General features: G+C 43.3%; 1 long non-coding RNA gene, 1 other non-coding gene and 1 pseudogene across 2 annotated transcripts; 2 read left to right on the forward strand and 1 right to left on the reverse strand.

The window, feature by feature from the left end:
• The first annotated feature begins 4,258 nt into the window (after positions 1-4,258).
• On the forward strand, positions 4,259-4,330 carry Trnaa-cgc. The gene has a single exon. It is a non-coding gene; the product is annotated as a tRNA-Ala (tRNA).
• Positions 4,331-9,388: 5,058 nt separating this feature from the next.
• Positions 9,389-19,510, forward strand: LOC121436907. Its single transcript, XR_005972873.1, has 3 exons — positions 9,389-9,450; positions 10,596-10,809; positions 18,803-19,510. It is a non-coding gene; the product is annotated as an uncharacterized LOC121436907 (long non-coding RNA).
• Positions 14,149-18,653, reverse strand: LOC121436905 (annotated as a pseudogene).
• Positions 19,511-22,114: the final 2,604 nt, after the last annotated feature.

Here is a 22,114-nt window from a genome sequence, read left to right on the forward strand (position 1 = left end):
AAGGTGCCACTCCTGCCACAGAAAACTCGGTGGAGAAGGGGCATTTAATCCAAGCAGATCTATAACAAGTGCGGCCAAGAGGAGTTGGTAACATGGAAGACAGCACCTGGCATACAACAGGCACTTAGTAAGAATAAAGACTTAGCAGGGACTCCCCTCCCCAGTCTAAGGAGCGCAAATGGAGGGCCTCACAAAAGAACCATAGGGCAGAGTCCAGGAGCAGATACAACATGGCCCATATCTAGCGTGAGCAGACAGATCCGGGTAGAAGAATAACCTACTCATAAACAAAAGCATAGCCTGCTGAAAAGGGCACTGAGAGCCAAGATTAGAAGGCAGAGTCCCAGTATACAGATGGGCAAACTGAGTTCAGCTAATGGAAAAGGACTGGCCCTGGAAATCTCTGCACATGAAGCTAGAGGAAAATGTAGGCTTGGCTACAATGGAGCTAAAATCAAGAGTGAATACACTCAAAATATGCACCAACAACCCAGATAACCTCTTAGTCCCAAAGGGTTCCCAGGCTGTTTGGTGTGGTAAATTGACTCTAGCTGGAAGCCTGACTCTTCCCATTGTCTCCCTCTCCACACCCCTTCTCTCTCTTTCTCCCTCCCTTCTCCCTTCTCCTCTTTCCCCTCCTTTGCTATCTTCCCAGAACCCTGCCCTGCTAAAGGGAGGAAAGCATCAAAAGTAAATGCCTTATTACAAAGCAGCCTCTGTTCATTGCCTTGGCTGATGTTAGAGGGGCAGGGAAAGGTTCTGCCTCTGTGCATGCTTGTATGGGCTCAGGAAGGTATGGATGAGGCAGTTTGGGACTCAGCTATACATATCGGTCTTCTCTTTGTCTCTTCACATTCAGCATGAAACCTAGAAATTAGAAGTGCACAGTGAGATGCACCATGTTCACCAGCACTGTCAGATAAATAGCAACCATATTTTCAGGTATGATATATTCCACATGTTGCATGAGATATAGATATATATTTATATGCACTTTATCATTTGGCACAGAAACTTAAATAAGTTTCCTCTAATTTGAAGTCCTACAATGATCTTCTCTTTTTAAAACTTTTCTCCACCCCCTTTATTGAAAAGAGATTCTTTTCAAGTTCACTATAATCTGAATACAATTTCTCCTGACTCCCTTTCTCTACTCCTCCCAGCTCCACCCAGTCTCTTTCATCCAGGTCCACTTCCTTTCTGTCTCTCATTTTAAAAAACAGGCTTCTAAGATATAACAACAAACCAAAACAAAATAAAATATAACAAAACAAAAATAAAGAATAATGTTTATTATTGTATATTGCATTCTATTTTTTCCATGTGCTAAGTGCTGAGATTGTAGGCATGAACCACCAGTCTTGGCTAAGAGGATTTGGGGGGTGGGTTCTATTGTTTTTTAAATTGATCAATTTGTTTTTTAAATTTCATTTTACATTCCAACCACAGTTCTCCCTCTGCTCACACTCCCCATGCCTCCCCACAGCAGCCCACACCTTCTCTACTCCTCCCGAGGGGTAAGGACACATTAATTTGGGGCAGTACCAAGTCCCTCTTTCCTGCATTAAGGATAGCATCACATCTCAACACAGAGAAAGGGCACCAACAAACAAGGCTGAGCACCAAGGATAGATCCTGATCCCACTGCTGGGGGCCCCCTCAGATAGTCCAAACTTCACAACTATCTCTCCACATACAGAAGGCCCATCTGAGTCCATCAATTACTGGAGACGCCTCTATAATGATAGTTGGGGTAGTCACCAATCTGATAATAGGGGAAGGCCGGTTCAGGAACCCTTTCCACTACTGCTAGGAATCTTAGCTGGGATCATCCTTGTGGATTCTTGGGAATTTCCCTAGCACCAGGTTTCTCCCTAAAACCATAGTGACTCTCTCTATCAAGTTCCCTCTTACATTGCTTTCCCACTCCATTCTCTATGACCATCCTGTTCCCTCATGTTCTCCTTCCCCATTGGCTCTCCTTCACCACCTCCTCACCCCCAGTTTACCCAGGGGATTTCATCTAATTCCCCTTCCCAGGGCGATCCATGCATCCCTCCTTGGGGCTTCCTTGTTACCTAGCTTCTCTGGAGCTCTGGATCGCAGCCTGGTTACCCTTTGATTTACATCTAATATACACTTAGAAGTGAGTACATACCATGTTTGTCTTTCTGAGTCTGGGTTACCTCACTCAGAATTTTTTTTCTAGTTCCATCATTTAACCTGCAAATATCATGATGTCTTTTTTTTCTGAAATAAGAATAATACTCTATTATATAAGTGTACAGCATTTTCTTTATCCATTATTATATTGTGAGACATCTAGGTTGTTTCTAATTTTGGGCTATTGGGAATAGAGTGGAAATGAACATGGAATAGCTAGTGACCTTCTGGTAGGTTGAAGTGTCCTTGGGGTATATGCCCCAAGTGCTATATGTGGAATATGAGGTAGTTTGAGTCCCATCTGGAGTACAAGTATTGAAGAGATCAGGATACAAGGAACCTATCTAAACACAATAAAAACAATTTACAGCAAGCCAACAGCCAGCATCAAATTACACGGAGAGAAACTCAAAGTGATTCCACTAAAATTACGAAGAATACAAGGATGTCCACTCTCTCCGTATCTTTTCAATATAGTATTAGTTGACCCAGCTAGAGCAATAAGACAACAAAAGGAGATCAAGGGATACAAATTGGAAAGGAAGAAAAGTCAAACTTTCATTATTTGCAGATGATATGATAGTACATATAAGTGACCACAATAACTCTACCAGAGAACTCCTACAGCAGATAAACACCTTCAGTAATGTGGCAGGATACAAGATCAACACAAAACAATCAGTAGCCCTCCTATATAGAAATGATAAAATAAAGAGAAAGAACTCAGAGAAACATCCCTTTTTGCAAGAGCCACAAATATAAATTATCTTGGGGTAGCTATAACTAAGCAACTGAAACACCTATATGACAAGAACTTTAAGTCTCTAAAGAAAGAAACTGAAGAAGATATCAGAAAATGGAAAGATCTCCCACGCTCATGGATGCTCTTGCATAGGTAGGACCAACATAATATAAATGGCAATCTTACCAAAAACATTCTAGAGATTCAAAGAAATGCCCATCAAAATCCAAACACAATTGCTCACAGACTAATAGAACAATATTCAACTTCATGTGAAAAAAAAATTAGAATAGTTAAAACAATCCTGTACAATAAAGGAACTTCCAGAGGCATCACCATCCCTGAATTAAAACTTCACCATAGCGCTGTAGTGATAAAAACAGTTTGGTATTGGCATAAAAGCAGACACATGGACCAATGAATTAAATTAAAGCCCCAGGTATAAATTCCTCTGGGCAATGTGCCTTGCCTTCTCTGAGGAGTAGATGAAGGTTGGGGGGACGGGTAAGAAGAGGGAATGGGCTGAGGAGAGGGAATAGAAACTTGGATGGTATGTAAATGAAAAAAAAATGATTGTTTTCTTTTTAAAAATACTCACTTTTCTAACTCATCTGAACATACATGAAATATTTATTTAATGATTTTGTATATTGAGACATATACTAAGTGATGTATGAAAAGAGGACATATTTCAGAAAACCTCTCATTTTTGAAACTTACAAAGCATGCGGTGAGATACATAAACATGCAGAAAGTGACAGCACCTTAGGGTTTTGTGAACCAATAGCTACCGCACATTTAGTTATTGCCATAAATGGAGTGATGGACAGTATTGGCAACGTTAAGAAACAAAATGAGCAGCCTGACCAAGATTATAAAAACTGCCTTTCAAGCCCGGAAACTAAGGCGTCTTTTAAAAGAGAAAGGAGGTATGCTAGAGAGGGTTTCAGGAAGCTACTCATACTCTCAAACATGACCGCATATCAGCAACATATTATTATTAATTCCCCATGATACTGGCATGTTGAACCACCTGCAGGTAAAGTTGAAGTAAAATTGATGGGACTGAGTAATTCAAAGTATCATTCATTGTTAGCTTACCATGCTTCAAAGAATATAAGGTTTGTTCTTATAATTGTTGTTGTTATTATTTTTATTGTTATTATTTTTCCTTTGATTGAAAATAGATTGTTTTCTCATGCAACAAATGTCCCAAGAATCCTATCAAAGCACTAAACTCAACCTGGAATCCAGTATGCTCAAAGGACCTGATGCAGACCCTTGCAGAGACTCTGAACGTTGGCTCGGTTCCTCTGACTTCACAAGGGCTTTGATGAAACTGTTACCAGGTGTGGGGATGTAGCTCAGAGGTAGAGCACATGTTTCGCATATATGAGGCCCCGGGTTCGAGCCCCGGCATCTCCAAAACAATACTTTTAACCTTTGATTTTCTTTTTTCAGGATGTTTCTGTGCAAGGTGTCCCAGAATTTAAAGTCCCGTGATGAGGTTATATATGCATAGCTAATTATTGGATAAAATTGCTCATTTGTCACCGTGACAGCAATGTTCATCTTTGTGACGACATTTCCATAGATACCACCATGGTCTGGTGAGTACAATGTGGTCGGGCTTTTAGGGATATGCTTTGTTCACAGAGCGGAAAAAAAAGAAAAGCTCTGCATTCGTAGTGGGGACAGTTTCTCTAATGGGTATGCTTTCTTGGGTGAAAACAAGGGTGAAGAGTTCTTCCTTTGAGAGGAAGTAAGGGAGGGCTGGGCGGAGCCATTCCTGGTTACTAAGGGGGAGGCAGCATTGCGGTTTTCATAGAAACCGGGGTCATTATGGCGACTCTTTTCAAATGGCGACCGGACGATGTCCTGGAAAGGAGCATTCAGTTCCTGGTGTTTGGACTGAGTTGAGCTTATGGATTCCCGGAGGTGAGCACCAGAATCTTTCTGAGGGTTGGGAGGCAGATGCGGGGATTCCAGACCCAAGTAGGACCACTCCTACCTCGGGGCTTGCAGCCTGTGTTTCTCCGGAAGGAGAGAGACTTGGGACCATTCTGCCTCCTCCTGTGCTGTTCTGTACAGGGCTGTGCTGGAGCCATTGTCCAGGAGGGGAGTTGTGGGAGAGTGAGCAGGAGGGAAATGAGGCCAAATGAGCACTCTGTGATCCCGACTTCCCACTCTGTGCGTGAGATTGCTCGCTGACATTTGAGGTTTTCCGTATGTTTCATAGAAATGTTAGAAATGTTTTATCAGATATATGTATTTCTAACTTTTCTCCTAGCCTCAGACTTATCATCTCAATTCTCATCCATGTCTTTGGAAGAGCAGGAGATTTTAAATTGTAAGATCCCACCTTCTCTAGTTCTTCAATTACGGTTTTTATTCGGTGTCTTGTCTGCGAAATCTTTGCCTGGCACTCAGTGACAGGGATTTTCTTCTTGTGTTCTGTTTGACATTTATAGGCTGATTTTTATATTTTTACATCTGTAATTTATTTTGAATGGTCTTCACATATGATACGATGTAGGTCCTAGTTTATATTTGTGGGTTTGGATATACACTTGCCTCAGTATTGCTTCCTGAAAGGCCATCTTTATGCATCAAATTGCCTTGTTTATTTGTGAAACATCAGTTCTCCAATTATCCAATCATGGTACATATGCCAGTAATCCCAGTGCCTGGGAGGCTGCAGCAGGAGTATGGTCAGTTCTTCTCAGCACACACTACACGCACTACACACAAGCTTGATGCCAGCATCAGACACAGGAAAAATGTTGACTCGATATAGGCAGTGGTCTGTAAATGTGTGGATGTGAGCGTGGAATGTTGGTTTTGGACTTTTTCTTGCCAACTTTGATTCAAAAGCATGCTGGTCCAATTACTGTAGGTTCAAACAGAGGTCTCCTATCAGGCAATGCTGTTCTCTAACATTTGTCTGTTTCTAAGGTTTACACAAGCTATATATTTAGTCTACAATGTTTAGAATTATCCACTCAATTTTTATATTTATTTATTTATTTATTTATTTATATTTTTTTGGTTTTTCGAGACAGGGTTTCTCTGTGGTTTTGGAGCCTGTCCTTGAACTAGCTCTTGTAGACCAGGCTGGTCTCGAACTCACAGAGATCCGCCTGCCTCTGCCTCCCGAGTGCTGGGATTAAAGGCTTGTGCCACCACCGCCCGGCTTCCACTCAATTTTTTTTTTTTTTGGTTTTTCGAGAATTTTTAAAAAGAGTAAGTGCTATTTTATTGTTAGTGCATCGAATCTGTAGCTCAGTTTTGAATCAACAGACATCTTACTAATAATGAATTGTTTGAGCCGTGAACATAGTTGTCCTTCATTAAGACAGGTTGTCTCCAATTCAGCAATGTTTGGAAATCTCTCGGCCTATCAGCACTATGGATCTATCTGTCGGGATAATGCACAAATATTTGTACTTTTTGATTCATCTATAACTGCTATTATTTTTTAAACAAATTGATACGTATTGTTTTTTCTGTGAACAAATTATTAAATCTTCTGTAAACTGTCAGGAAACAAGTGTCAATGAAACTTACAAAGGATATATTTTGTTGAAAGCATGGATTACCCCATGATGAAAACGTTATTTGATGTGTAATGCAGTTTGTCGCTATTTTCTTATCGGCATTTACAGGTTATTATTGACAGTCTGAAACAAATGAGAGAAATGTCCCAGAGACAAGTCCATGGCCATCGTCACAGGAATCTCATTCAGACCACATAATTTAGGAGCTCTCACCATCCTGTGTGTGGTCAGAGACGAATCTGTTGTAACGTGATTGTACCCCTTGAGCTCTCAGTAAACACCAGGGAGCTAGGAGAGTGAGAATGAGAGGTGTCGTGTGTGTGTGTGTCGTGTGTGTGTGTGTGTGTGTGTGTGTGTGTGTTTGTACAGGAATTCCTTGGCAGAGGCTGGTCTGCAAAGCCTGATTGATTGACTCTTAGACCTGCAGTGATATGGAGATGGTGGAAGTCGCAGTCCCAGGGCCTAATTACAATTTCCTTTGTGTTCTCTTGAGCCCATGAGTAGCCAATCCTTGGGCCCCCTGTGTTGGACTTACCTAACACCTTGTCACTAACAGATGACGTTGGACCTGACATTTAAAATATCAGAATATGTCTCCTTAACAAAGCTCTAAGTTTCTGCGAGTCAAAGTACTGTGTGTCATCACATAGCAGCTAGTAGCTGAGGTTTCTCTGCTTTACCATAATAGTCTACTTAATATTATCTCCAATGCACTGAAGGAGAGTCTACAGTTTCTTCATTCTGTTATTATAAAAACTTCATGAAATTGTTTCCACATTGTGACATGTAATTTGTACTAACATAAACCTGTCTCACTCATGTTTACTCACAGATATTTGACTCCAGAATGAACTCTCTTCTTCCTTCGAGGTGAGAGCTGTGTGTTTACATTGACAATTGTTAGTGTGTGTTGTGTATATGCTCATGCTTGTGCAGATATGTCCCTGGATATATATGTGTGAAAGTTAGTTAATCACTTACTGCTGTGATAGGTTATGTGTTATAATTCTCCTGGTCCTCTTCAATGATGACCTGGTGTGTAGTACACTGCTTACTTATCTCCATAGTTCTTTACTCATGTGCTGACTTTTATCAGTATGGCTCAACACCCATTTTCCTAAACTGTTTTCCTCTCTATTGCCGTTCTCTATTTCCATGCTCCATTTGTCCCAGTATTGGCTAGAGGAATCCTTTTAAGATGGCATCAATGAATATCACAAATTCACCTTAAGCTTAGGAGCTCACAGCCCTGCTTCAGGGAAAGTTTGCCCCAAATTAACAGCTCTGCTCTGGTAGGGGAGGGTTACCCCAGCCAGGTTGTTACAGCTCTCCTTAGATCCTCAGAAGAGTAACAACTCTGCTCTGCTAGGAGAAACTTTTCCAGTTCTGCTCCCCTCACCTCTGCTTGGCTCCAGTTGAAGTCATTGCTTCTCTGTTCTTCTTAGGCAAAGAAGGTCTCACCCAAGCCTCATTTAAGAGATTCACTGGGAGGGAAGAGTCCAGGAGGTGGCTGACCCTGCAAGAGTGGGAAAGGCAGCTCCCAACTGAACAGGTACAGGGTGGTTTCATGCTCAGTGATTAGCTTGTTTTCCTGCTCTGGGATTGGTTCCTTTTATGCTGAGAGATTGGTTAGTTTGTTTCGCTGAATTGGTAAGTGGAAGAGTGTGTTTCTGTGGCTTTGGTTTCAGGGACAAAGTGTGTTTATTTCACTGGCCTTTTTAAAACGTTGGGCTCTGGTTTCAGGGCCAGTGAATTGATTCTAGTCTCAGGGTCAGTGTATGTTTCTTTTGCTCTGGTTTCAGGATCAGGGTGTGCTGCTTTGGACAGAAAGGGGTGTTGTTTCCCCTAGAAACAGATATGCAGTCCATTGTGGGCCAGCAAGTGAGTGCTGAGAACCCAGCCCAGGTCTTCTGTAAGAGCAGCAAGTCCTGTTAACCATGGGGCAATCTCTGAAGTCCAAGTCACCAAATATAAAACGTAATTTGTATTTTTCCACTTTTCCCCATAATGACAATAGACATCTTCTTATACTCAGGTAGGTATAAGTTTCATTATTATTTACCAATCCATAAAGTTTCTTTATGTTACTTAGGTTCTCATACCCAACCACTGCCCAACCCTGTCTGCAGAAAAATACAACAATCTGATATTATAGACAAATTTATATATGCTGGAATGTATTAGGATAAAACCAGAGTTTAGAGACATCTGGCCTTCATTCATCTTGAATATATGTTTAAATTTATCTCTTTTGTTGCCCATGATAATTGTTCATTCTTAATATGAAATAGTGTAGCAATGTATAGCTACACGGCAAGTTTTATAATTTAGTTTATTTCATGTGTATATATGCTTGCCTACATATAGGTATGAAGAGCTCATGCATGCCTGTTGCTCATGGAAGCCAAGAGTGGACATTGAATCCCTTGGCACTGGAGTTAACAGTTGAAAACTGCCGTGCTGGTTTTGGGAAATGAGTCTTTGCCTGTTGCCTGTTGCTGAGGTTGTTTTCAATTTCAGTGTCTTGTATATAAAGCTGTTGTGAACTGAAATAAATAAGTCTTTAAAAGAAAATATGTCCTCTTTCTCCAGGTTATATATTTGGGTTGTGATGGCCAGATGACAATTAACATATGAAGAAACAGAAAAAGATTTTTCCAAGTTATCATCCTGTTTTCCATGGCCACCAGCAGTGGGTATTTGAGAGTCATCCTCCACAAACTTGCCAGGTCTTTGTATGACAAGTCTTTATTTCTGAGTATTTTATATGGGTGTCGAGAGTCCCATCAGAATCACCTGTCTCTCTTCCCTAAGTGTTAAGCATGTTGCTGCTGTATGTTTCTCTTAGTGGAGCATCTACTCACCCTTCTGGTCAAGTTTTATTTCCTGAATTGTTTATTTTCTTAGTGTCTCCTTTAGAAGCTTTCTGTATTCTGGATACAAGAAGACTGTCATCTGATATACAATTTCCCACATTCATTTTCCCAGGTAAGAAAAATATGTTTCTATCATATATTTGGAAGAATAGACATTTTCTCACTTTATGGAATTCTTAACACTCCTGTTCTTCATTTAATGAAAGGGGGTTTGCCGTATCTAAGAAGTTTGTTTGTAATTCATGAACCTGAACATCCAATTGTATTCTGCTACAAGATTCATGTTTAGGTTGTAATTTGGACTTCTTTTAGGTTTATTTTCCCTATTTACTGAGGGTCTGCCTGTATGTCTGTGTGTGCCATATACACGTTTGAGTGCAGATGCCCACTGAGACCAGAAGAGACTGTCAGTTCCCCTGGATCTGGAGTTACAGACATCTGTCACCCACCATATGGGTGCTGGAAACTGAAGTCAGGTCCTCTGCAATAGCAAAAGGCACTCTTAACTTCTGAGATGTCTCTCTAGTCCTGTGTAGATCATTTGTTCATTCTCGATTGACTTTTGTATCCTGCGATATACGTTTGTCTATATTTATATTTGTGCATGGGGAGGTCTGCTTGTCCCAAAATAAGACAGAAAGACAGGGCATTGAAGGGGATATGAGAGGGAACACACAGCCCCTCACCCTGTAATCATTTTTACATTTTTCTGACATTCAAGAAACCTCAAGCCAACTGATAGAGCCAAAATTACCTGCAGATATGATGCAACTATTCCTAAAGACATCCCAAATAATGTTTAAAAATAACAACAAATAAACTAGAGTCTGAAGATAGGGTGTCAGGAGCTGTTTCCTCCTGAAGTCATTACAGGAACCATCACCCTGGGGAGTCTGCAGAGAACCCCACACCCCTAATTGTGTTAGGAATCGTTCTATTGACAGAGCCTACCCCATACCCAAATTGGCTGTTAATGGAGAGCTATCTGTTAGTGGAACCCGCCCCACATTCCAAACTATCTAGAGAACTAGGTGTGTCAACTCCTAGTTGTGAGTTCCCCGCCTATGTGATCTGACCGAATGTAACCTCCTGGCCTAGTGACCAACGTGAACTACGTGAACCATGCGACAAGAGTCCAGGCCCCTGTGCCCCCCCCCCCAATTCCTTACCCTATATAAACTGTAAACCTGTCTCTAATAAGCGCAGGCTTCGACAAATCTACCTAGCCTTCTTCCTCTTTCCCCCCATATCTTCCAGATAGTGCCTCTCCGGGACCCTGGAATAGCTGAACTGCCAGGTGGGTTACAGACCCTAGACTGAGTAACCCACCCAAAGCGGTTTACAGTGGCGCCCGAACCAGTGACTCGGAGCACGGCCAACTATTGGATGAAGATGCGCGGTCCCGGGACAACAACAAGAAGAAAAAAGAAGATTCTGTGGCTGTAGAACTCAGACACATCTGCAGAATGAGGTAGGCGCAGGATCACTGTCGTCCAAAAAGATATGGGACTTTCAAAGGAAGAGAAATTCATACAGGAATTTGCGCACGCCTTTAATCCCAGCACTCGGGAGGCAGAGGCAGGCGGATCTCTGTGAGTTCGAGACCAGCCTGGTCTACAGAGCGAGTTCCAGGACAGGCTCCAAAGCCAGAGAGAAACCCTGTCTCAAAAAAAAAAAAAAATCAATCAATCAGGGAGAGAGGAGTAAGAGTCAAAAAGAGAGATTTATGTGTTTGCTTTATGTGTTTGCTTGCGGACTCAAAAGGGAGTCCCTCGAGATGCGAGAAGTTAGGGTACAATCCACACAGCTATGCCTGCCAAGCAGGCTGGCTGCTAGGGCTAGAGAGCCTATGTCTTTAACCCCCTGCCATATGGAGCAAAAGCTGACAGGCAGGTTTGCTATAAAGGAATCTAGACTCAAAAAGCTGCAGCTTCATTTAGGACAGTAAATATGCTTCTTTTCCATTTTTAAAAATCTTGCTTCTTGGTCAAAAATCTTTAGTTTGTAGGTGTCTAAGTTTATATCTAAGGTAGATTAATTTCAGTACTGTGTTTCTGTAAAAAAGTTTTAAAATCAAAGATTGTAATACATTCAGAAAATTTTTAAAATTGTTTAGGCTATCCTGAGTTTTCATTTCTTTCTCATAAAGTTGAGGTTTGTTCTTTCGAGTTCCGTGAAAAGTTTTGCTATAATTTTAATGAACATTTACATTAAAATCTGTATGTGAGTTCTGTGAAAAATGTTGCTATAATTTTTTTTAATTTATTTATTTATTGTGTATACAACATTCTGCCTCCATGTATGCCCACACACTAGAAGAGGGCACCAGATCTCATTACAGATGGTTGTGAGCCACCATGTGGTTGCTGGGAATTGAACTCATGACCTCTGGGAGAGCAGCCGGTGCTCTTAACCACTGAGCCATCTCTCCAGCCCGTTGCTATAATTTTTAATGGACATTTACACTGAATCTGTAGATTGCTTTCAGTAAAATTGTCATTTTTGCTGTGTTTCTTCTGCTTTCCCAAGAAAGTAGGGGATCTCTCAAGATTTAAAATTCTCATACAAGTTTTTCCATTTGTACGGCCCGCTCTTGGGTGGGAGTCGTATTGTTTCAGCTTGAGGTTCTTTCCTGCTGACAGGTGTTGCTCCAGGCTAAACTGCTGAGACTCCAGCCTCTCACTAAATTTATCAAGGGCAGGAGTTATACTCTACCAAGTGATAATGGTTAAAAATAAAAAACATTTCTGCCTTCACACGCAGAGATTACGGGACTCAAACTTCTGTCCTGCTTGCTTAAAGTTATTCCAAGATATTTTGTGGTATTCATGGATACTTAAAAGGATGATGTCTCATTTATCCTAGGTGTAAAAGAGGTACATTTGGGTTATTTTCAGATTCTGGCTATGATAAGTAACTCTGCTGTAAGCAAGTCTGAGCCCATGGTCTTATGGTTAAACAACTTTGTATTTAGGCCCAAAAGGGTTATTGCTAAGTTTTGAGGTAAATATTTGCCTAATTTTAAAAAAATAGACATAATGGGGGTCCCCCAGTGCTGGGGAGACTCTCACTCAGGTCTCCCCATGGCTCGCTGGAGGCCATCCTTGCTGAGGTAGTGCACGTGGCTTTAGTTGGGGGGGGGTGGGGGGAGGAGTTCAGCCTCTAGTGACCTAAAGAGAAAATTTTTGAAAAGGGGCCACAGCCCAGTGGTCCAGGAGGGTCATAAATTCCAAAAATACAGTGGTGGTCGCAGGAGGACAGCTGCCTGCCTTGGGACCACTCCCAGGGTCATAATCCGCTAGTTCCTAAAACAGTACTGTGATAATTGCAGCTGGAAAACCCGTTTTTCGAGGTAAAGGTCTGGCTTTGTCTTCAGACAGTTCCTGGTACAGGGTCGCTGAACAGGCTAGTCCTGGATTTTTGATCCTTCTCTTCCTGATGAGGGAGTCTGGTTTATCCAGGTTTTTCAATACTATGTGTGATCCAAAGGTGACTGTCAGTTTGCACTTCCAGCAATGGAGTTTTTTCCCTACCCACATTTTCTTAAGCATAAATTGTTAGCAGTAATTTTTAATCTTGGTCATTTTTGCAAGGATAAAATAAAATCTCAGAGTTTTGGTTTGCATTTCTCTGAGGGCTAAAGGATGTTCTGCTTAAACATTTTTTAGGTGTCTCTCATTTTTAAGTTCGTCTGAGAGTTTTCAGATTAGGTCTGTAACAAATATTCTTATTGGATTAATTTTTAATAACTAATTTCCTGAGTTCTTCATATATTTTTGAAAGGGATTTATGGTAAGTAAAGATCTTTTCCCACTCTATAGCCTTGTTATACAAAAGTTTCTCAATTCAAGAGATCTAGTTTATGGTTTCTCACAATGTTTGTGCCACTGAGGCTGTGTTTGAGATGTGGCAAAGTGTACTTCAAAAAATTTTTTCTCTGTGAGGTTCAACATAATTTTTATATGCTGAGGCCTTTGGCTCATTTAAACTTAAGTTTTGTACATGGAGATGAATATGGATCTATTTTCATTCTTCTACATGTTGGTGTCTAATGAGGCCAGCATTATTAGTTAAAATGCTTCCTTTTTCCATTTTCCTATCTGTAAGGCAGACTTAAAACTTAAGAGGAGGATAGCTTGCAAACTTTTGGTTGGATGTCCAATGGTTAAAGCTCTAGTTATAATAGTCTTATGAGGGACCTTGAGCCAATAGATAAAATTCTTACAAAAAAAACAGTTTTCAATAGAAAGCTTAAGCAAGCTGCCTAACAGATACTCAAGCAGGTAAAATATAAATCAAAAGGTAAAGTATGCAATAATCAACAAATACAGTATATTAATTATAATTCAGCTATGGCAAGTGTGTATATTAAGTACAAACTTATTCTACAACAGTTTTATAAAAAAATGCTGTTTGTGGCTAAACCTTCCCAGTTTTGCCAGTTAAGATATTAAACTCTTAATTTAAAACAGTAGCCTGTCTGATACAAAAGGACAGGATAAAAGCTGAAAAATTGTTTGACAGAATATTGACTATGATCAGTGTTTCTTATACTAAACAATAGATTCATTGATAATTTTAAGACTGATTCCTGGACAATTGTCTTTGCTCAATTCAAAGGCAAAAACAATAATCTTTTCCCAGATCATTGCTACAATTCACACAACTGTATTTTGCTAATGTTATAGCAAAAAATCCCTTAAAGGATTTTATGCTAATTTTTAGCACATTTCCCCAAATTTATTTTTGTTTTTATGCTTATATCAAATACAAAAACATTCATAATATTATAGAATATTATACACTCACTAGGAATGTTGATAAAGATATTTGTTTATTCATTCACTTGGAGTTCTTAAGTAAAACAGTATAATAGAAAATAAGTTAGAAAAGACTGTATATTCCAAAATCCTAAAAGTGATCACTTAGGGGCAGTATAAAAATACACAGAGCATTGCTATCATGAAAGTTAACTAAACCGAGGCGCTTGTGTGAGCCCCCATGCTCACATTCTCACTCAGGCTTCCCCCAACGCCTCAGCCACACCCCCTCCCACTACTCCCGCCCCACTCCAGGCCATGTGGGCTAGAAGTTACTTTCTCATACAATCCATTGGGTGTCCACAGTATTGGGGTGGTAGTCCGAGGCCAGCCTGAGACCCTTCCTGTGTACACACAGGACTCACAGACTCCCACTGTCCCACACAGGTCATCTGACTGTGACCTTGTCCAGCTCTTCCCTCTCAATAAGAGAACCAACTACAGAAGCCTGAAAGGTCTGTCAGCTATGAGGAATAGGTTCACAGCAGAGGTCTAAGTGTCACGGTTAGGCCACAGGAGATATCCATTTCAGGACCCTAAGAATATTTTATTAACAATTAACAAGTTTTCCTCTTTTTATGTGTGGTATTAGGGCAAGAACAGGTCTACGGGACTTCCTTCTAAGGGGCAAAAAACCCCAGTCAAGAACAGCGAAGCTCACGGTCTCTGCCACCAGGTGGCGTCATAGAGCAGTCCACAAGAACCTGGATGGGTGGTGGCAGCCACTCTACCTATCTCCTCCCTCCTCCTGGCTCCACAGCTGTCAACAGCTGACCCAGAAGAGATGAGGTAGGGCAGGAGGGAGTTTTCTTAGCCCTGGCAAGACAGAATGAAGACCCAAACGCCTTTCTTCTCCTTCTCTTTTAATCTCTTTTAATACCTAGATATAAAGATCCCAGAACCGACCACAGTAACAACAGCTGCATGTTGGCAGGTCCCTTCCAGGGCTGTCCTGAGCACCTGCCACGTGCCCAGCTCGCAGGCCCCGTTCTAGGAGGAGCTGGGGCTAGGGACTGCCTTCAGCCCACAGCCTCTCAGACCTCTGTTGGAAATGTGTGGTCCCAGTGGAGGAGGTCTTCCCTTGAACCAAGATGAGGGTTATTACTTGTGGAGAAACTTCATTTTATTGCCCAGACCCTTTAGGAACTTATTGACTCCGCTGTGTTCTCCGCTGGGCAAGGTTTCGAGGTATTCCTGGGCTCGGACCTCAAACAGACCTTTGGCATCCTGCCTGCGTAGTTCCCGCTCCTGGATGAAGCCACGGAAAGTCTGGGTCTCCATGAAGACCTGCAGGAAGCGGCGCAGGCTCTTGGAGGAGACAGCTTTTCTGAAGGCCTCTCGCTGCAGGCTCCTCTCCTCGTCCGAGGTCAGGAACGAGGAATAGTGGCCCACAATCTCCACGAAGAATCGGACAAAGGCTTCAGACGCCACCGCATTCAAGGGGCTGAACTCAGGGCCATGCACGCAGTCCAGTGGGCCTCCATCCTAGTCACAGGCCAGGTCATTCCTCTGCTCCAGAATGTGTTCCAGGGCTACCTGAAGCTTCCGGGGCAGAATGGAATCCTCGTCCTCCATCTGTCTGAGGAACCGATCATTGATGAGATCGACCACAAGGACCTCTTCCAGTGGCAGCTCCCTGAGCAGCGGCAGTGAGCTGGAGAGCAGCCCGATGAGGAAGGGCGTGGGTGAGCACACTATGTCAATCGTGGCGGGTGGCAGCACTGGGATGTAGGTGTGCTGCCAGCTGAAGGGGTAGATGAGCGCCACCACGGCATGGCAGCACTTGGACAGCGTGCTGAGTTTGTCCGCAATGAAGATGACCCTCCTTTCCAGGAGCAGGGAGGCAAAATCACTGATGAGGTGCCAGACGCTGAGGGAGGAGAACAGAGACTCAAAATCCACGTGCTCCAGCCGGGAGTCCAGGGGCCAACACAGCTCAATCACAACAGTCCCCGAGCTTGGCAGGAAGTTCTTGACAACGATGATTTTGCCCAGGACTGGGAAAGGGGCTTCCATGATGCTCCTCATGAGGGGCTGCACCAGAGCAGGGGAAATGCCTCTTCTCTTTTCCACCTCATCCAAGAACTTTGAAAAGAGGCTGAAACATCCCAGATGGCTCACAATGCAATAAACTTCAGGAAGCCTCTTCCCTTTGCCTCCAGGCAGCAATCTTTGGCAATAACCGAACCTTCTGCTCCCGTCTTCTCCAGTTAAGACAAATGAGAATGTTTCACTGGTAAACTCCTGGATGGAAGCCCAGTCCTTGGCGTCAGGAAAGCAGAACTGGGGCATTGCCTTCAGCTGGTCCTCAGCCTCCCTTATGAACTTGAATGACTTTTCTAACTTCAGAGGAAACTGCTGGGTGAGTTCTGGCACATAGGCAGCCCCTGCCTGCTTCTTGTGCAAAGACACGACCACAAAGTACTCGAAGAGTTGCCTCTACTGGTACTCGCTGAGATCCCGGTCAAGCGTGGAGTAGCGAGGGGCCTGCTTCAGGCGGGACTTCACATTGACCAGGCGCTGGCTGTGGGCTTTCAGCTTCTCCTCGGTGTCGCTGTCAGACTCGCTGTTCTTGTCTGTCACTTTTCCTGAGTTGCTCTCCGTGGACTGGGATAGCCTCTTCACCCGTTTCTTTCCTCTCCGGGCCTCATAAAAGGCATTGATCCGCAATACCAGCCTGGGGATCTTTTTCTTCTTCCTGCCATTCTGTAGGTCTCCGAGGTTAAAGAAAGTGTCATCCGGGTTGCTAGCTGTTTAGGGGGGGCTGGCTCTCACTGGGGACCCAGCTTCCTCCCGACTCAGCTTCTGGGTGTCCAGCAGTTTGAAGTTTCTTCTCTCTGAATTTTGCCTGAAAAATGCAGACTTGGACAAGGATTGCTTGGTGAAAGTGTCCGGGATGGAAGAGGTGGGAGATCCAGGGAAAGTCAAGACACACTTCTTGCCCAGGCAGCGGCCATGTAGCTCGATGTCCTCATACGGATTTTCCTTCATAGGTGGATCTAGAATGTCTTCGTAGACGTTCTCCGATAAAGTGCATGTGAGTCCCAGCTTGGTCTGTGCGTACCAGTCCACCCTGCTGCTCTCAGAGGAGGACTGCAGTAGGTCTTCAAACTCATAGGACTTCCTGTGGTCAGCACTGGGTCTCTGCTTCCCAGTCCACAGTCTTCTATTCACGGAAGTAGGAGGCGGGGAGGAGGGTAGCGGTGGGGGAGGGGGAGGTAAAGTGGGCAGGGGAGGCAGGTTTCTCTTCTCTTTCCTGAAGCCAATGCCTGAGCTCCCAGGACTGCTGTCCTTGTCCCCTTCTCCTGCATGTTTGAACGTTCTGCGGGGCTTGGGAAGGGGGTTGATGAAAGGCTTCGGGGACACTGCCTGGAGCCCGGGTATACACTCTCCTGGCCTTTACACTTCTCTGAAGCCTCAGCCCCTGGCTCCTTGTCCTCCAAGGGGTGGGCCCTGCGGCCAGCTGCAAAAGCACCCCCACTTCCAGGACTCTCGGGAATGTGCTGGTCCTCTTCTGCTTTGTCAGGCAGACAGTGTGGGGAATAACAAGTCCCCAGCAACTGGGGGTTCAAACCAGCAGAGCCATCCTTCAAGGCCTTCTCCAGTCTCCTGACCTGTTTGAGCGCGGAGAGGTGGTCACTCTGAAAACGCAAGTCACTGGGCTTCAGCTCGACACCTCGGCGCTGGCTGGGCTCCGGCTGCCCATCACTCTGCCTCAGGCCTGGCCACCGGTCTGTGTCCTGACACGTGGTCTTTGCTGTCCTTCTGCTGTCATTTTCCAAGCTCTCTGTTTCAAGCCTCAACCCATTCTTTGTTCTGGTGACCTCGCTGCCTCTCCGCTCTACCCCGCAGGGTGGCAAGTAGTTCTCTTGGCCCTCCGTTGGCCTGGCAGGCTCAGGAGTAGGTGGCTCCTTCTTGCCTTCCCACTTGGATATCTTGTCCTTTATGCTGAGGGGCTCGGTCTCCGGTGGATGGCCCAGGGTTCTGGACGCTGCCAGGCTGCTTCTTCGAGGGCCTGCTGGCCTCTTTAGCACCGAGGTCTGCAGCCGGGCCATTGATGATCATACTGGAGCCGAGCATGTCCACTCTTGCCTCCAGCATGAGGTTGTGGGGGTTCCTTGGGGAGCTCCTTCCCAAGGGCAGTGCTGGATTAGACTCTCGAGAAGGAACAGATCTCCCAAGTGGCCGCCTTCCAAGAACTTCCCCAGCCTTTGAACCCTCTGCCTTGATCCTCCCCGCAGGCGGGTTCCTGGGCGCATATTGCTGATGCCCATGGCGGCGGCAGGGGGGGGGCCTGGGGCGCCAAGGCCTGCTGCCCTCAGCGCCTTGGTCCACATGGCCTCCCCCGCTGCCACTAGCTCCTTGGGTCCCTTGCGGGCGTGCCTTTTATGCTAAATTTTACAAATGGCTCTTCCAATGGAAGAACTGCATATAGGGCTAATAAAAAAAATTGTGGAGCATAACAAGGGTCCTTCAAAGCAAATCATAAAAGTTGTAAGCAGATCCTGATGCAAACGGATCTGACATGATAACACCAAGCTGACCTTTGCTAGGGCAAGGTGGAAAAAGCCCTTACAATGCATTATGAAAAAACCCGACCTATATATATTTGGGGTCGATGATATGTTTATGCTTTTTTCACAGAAAGAAAATAAAATCTGGACCTGGATGATGTTGAGGCTGCAGACGCCCCACAGAGGTCTTCCAGAGGCAACTGGGGAGAGGTCCTTGGTCAGGCCTTTCCTGCCCCCAAGGAGAGGAGTGCCTGATAACAGAACCTGCTGCTCCACTCTGCAGGGTGTCATACTGCCTCTAGAGAGTCAGGGAGACCCGGCTGAGATAAGTGCCAGGATGTGCTCCAGATAGCTGAATCCAGCTCACCTCACTCAGAAATCCCACCTGCCCTGGAGCACAAATGCTAAACTGCTTCTGCAGCTTGAATTCTGGTTTGCTTTGGAGCTAAGGTGCAGACTAAACAATTGTTTTAATCTTTGGGACACAAAACTCATTTTAATTTAAAATATTAACCCTTCTTCACTAAAGAAGGGTGAAGATTGGGGTTCCTGTCACTGTTGCTCAGAGACTGGAACTGGGTGCTGGAAACTGAAGTCAGGTCCTCTGCAATAGCAAAAGGCACTCTTAACTTCTGAGATGTCTCCCTAGTCCTGTGTAGATCATTTGTTCACTCTAGATTGACTTTTGTATCCTGCGATATACGTTTGTCTATATTCATATTTGTGCATGGGGAGGTCTGTTTGTCCCAAAATAAGACAGAAAGACAGGGCATTGAAGGGGATATGAGAGGGAACACACAGCCCCTCACCCTGTAATCATTTTTACATTTTTTTTTGACATTCAAGAAACCTCAACTCAACTGATAGAGCCAAAATTACCTGCAGATATGATGCAATTATTCATAAAGACATCCCAAATAATGTTTAAAAATAACAACAAATAAACTAGAGTCTGAAGATAGGGTTCATTCTTTTATATCACTGGATGTCTTCCAGAGGATTCAGGGTTGATACCCAACACCTACCCGATGGTTCGCAACTGTCTGTAACTCCAGTTCCGAGAGATCTCATAAAGTCTGGTACCCTCTGTGGGCTTTAGGTACTCACGTGGTGCACAGACTTCCCTGTGGAAAAGCATTCAAAAGCAGAAAATAAAAAACACAGTTATGCTTACTTAGGGGCAGAGTACTTATAGCCTTGAGATGGATGATGATAGCACTCTATTCTCTCGCCTAAGTCACATAATCACCTTACAATTTAATTTACTGAAAGAAATTTTATAAGGAATAAGCACATTTAAAAGCATTGCTTTTTATTTTCATTTTTTACTTTTTAATAAGCTATTGAATATTTTTTCCTAATGGAAAAATAGAACCCATTTAAAGAGTAAAAATATTCTTATAGTTAATTTAAAAACCTGAATATAGGCTTTAATGTAATTTAATCTTGAAATTTTTTGAATTACATTCTTTCAGCAATGTAACTTTAGAGCCATAAAAATCCTCCCATTTCTCCCTCTCCCACTGTACCTCCCTCCCTGCCCACCTCACATACCCTTTGCAATGACACCTAATCTCAAGTCTCTCTCCAGTCCACTCTCAGGCCATCATGCAGGAGCCATCCTTATTCTGTGTGAGCTTCTATCCACAGGATTAATAAGCTCACAACCTTTGCTTCATCCTGGCTGTTTCTGAAATTCTTTACTGCATTCTAGATTCATCTTTACCAGGGTCAAGGTCATCAAAGCGACAGGGTTATCCTCAGGCTGCTGATCACTGTGCTGGGCTGTACCTCCCTACCACCACCAAGAGTCCCAGAAAACCTCGTGAAGAGCATATGTTTTGTTCACTGAAGTGTCTTTGTGTCTTTGCTAAAGGTGTCCCCTACACATGTGTGACTCTTCTGTCCCCTTCATATTCTTTTCTGTCTTATTGTCATTTCCAATCAGGCACACTGTCTACATTTCTCTATGTTTATAAGGAGTCTGGAAATCATGTGTTCATCCTCCAAGTTTGTTCCTTTATAAGGTTGTTTCAAGCTGGGGTTTTTCATATTCACTGTGAGTTTCAGATTAAGCCCATTAGTTTATGAAAAGTCTGTTAGAGTTCTGTTGGTATTGCACTGGATCTATAGGACTGTATGAGGAGAACAGACACCTGTATCTTCCATTGCATGAAGGTGATTGTAGCGTGAGTTCTAATTGGTCTTAATAATAAAATCTGGAGTCAGATATTAAGTGGTTGGAGCTATAAGATCAGAACAGCAGAGCAGCCAGACACTAGTTCTTTCCTCGACAAAATCCTCAGACCAAATGGAGCATCCTGTCTCTACAAGACCTCAGACTGACTGCCTGGATCTCCTATCTCCTCCCACCTTATATTCCTCTCTTTTCCCAGCCACATTCCTTTCATTCTCCATCTCCCTCGTGCTGGGATTAAAGGTGTGTGACACCAAAGCACTTTGATGAAAGATGTGAGTCACCACTGCCTGACTCTGTTTCTCTTTTAGACTGGATCAATCTAATGTAGCCCAGGATGGCCTTGAACTCACAGAGTTCTGTTTCTTAAGTGTTGGGAAAGGTGAGTTCCAACACTGCCTGTCTTCTGTGGCTAACTAGTGGCTATCTGCACACACTGATTCTCAGGCAAGCTTTATTGTCATGGAAGAAACAAAATATCGCCACAGTCGATGAATCTATACATCTTTACTCTCAGCAATGAGTTGTCCCATTCAGTGTCTAGGCACTACAGAGAAGTGGGCAGAGTTTTCCTAATTATTTCATATTTCCTGATGCTATCTCCAGTGACAGGGATTTTAAATTACAGCTTCCACACATTCATTTCACTGTGGTCAGCTGTCTGTGTTAAATTTAGACAGAGTTATTGATGAATCTTTTAGGTTAAAATATTTAATTACATTCTCTATGATGAAAATGTCTTTGATGCTAACATATATTTGCTGTGTTTAAAATTCAGTACTTTGAAGTTGCAAGTGAATTATGAGAACAGAAACAAATGTCCAACACCCAGTTTGGGGGAAAATTTCTAAGGCAGCCACAGGTCAAAGGTTTGCCCCAATGGCATCTTTGGAATCATAGAGATAGTCCTTTACCTCCCAGCTAGCTCCATCAGGGAGGTGCTGAGATCACGGTGGAGAGAAAGAAGGGGATACATGTGAAGAGTTAGGTATGTATGTGTAACTCCAGAAAGGTTTGTATTATGAAGAATACTTAGGTAATTATTTTCAAAATATCTAATATTATTTTCCCCAACACAAAAAGGAAAAGGTTAGTACTCGTGTGTTTTCCCTCTTGTTTTCCCATCCAGTCATGCAGATTTTAGCAGTGTTGCTGTGGACTTGTACAGAGGGGGTGTTTTATGTATGGTTCTTTCCATGTTTATTATAACCATGACGCCTGCTAAGTGTTGCTCTGATACCTACT

The sequence above is a fragment of the Microtus oregoni genome, unplaced genomic scaffold, assembly GCF_018167655.1.
Source record: "Microtus oregoni isolate MIOR12 unplaced genomic scaffold, Mior012 000050F_006, whole genome shotgun sequence".
Lineage (NCBI taxonomy): Eukaryota > Metazoa > Chordata > Mammalia > Rodentia > Cricetidae > Microtus > Microtus oregoni.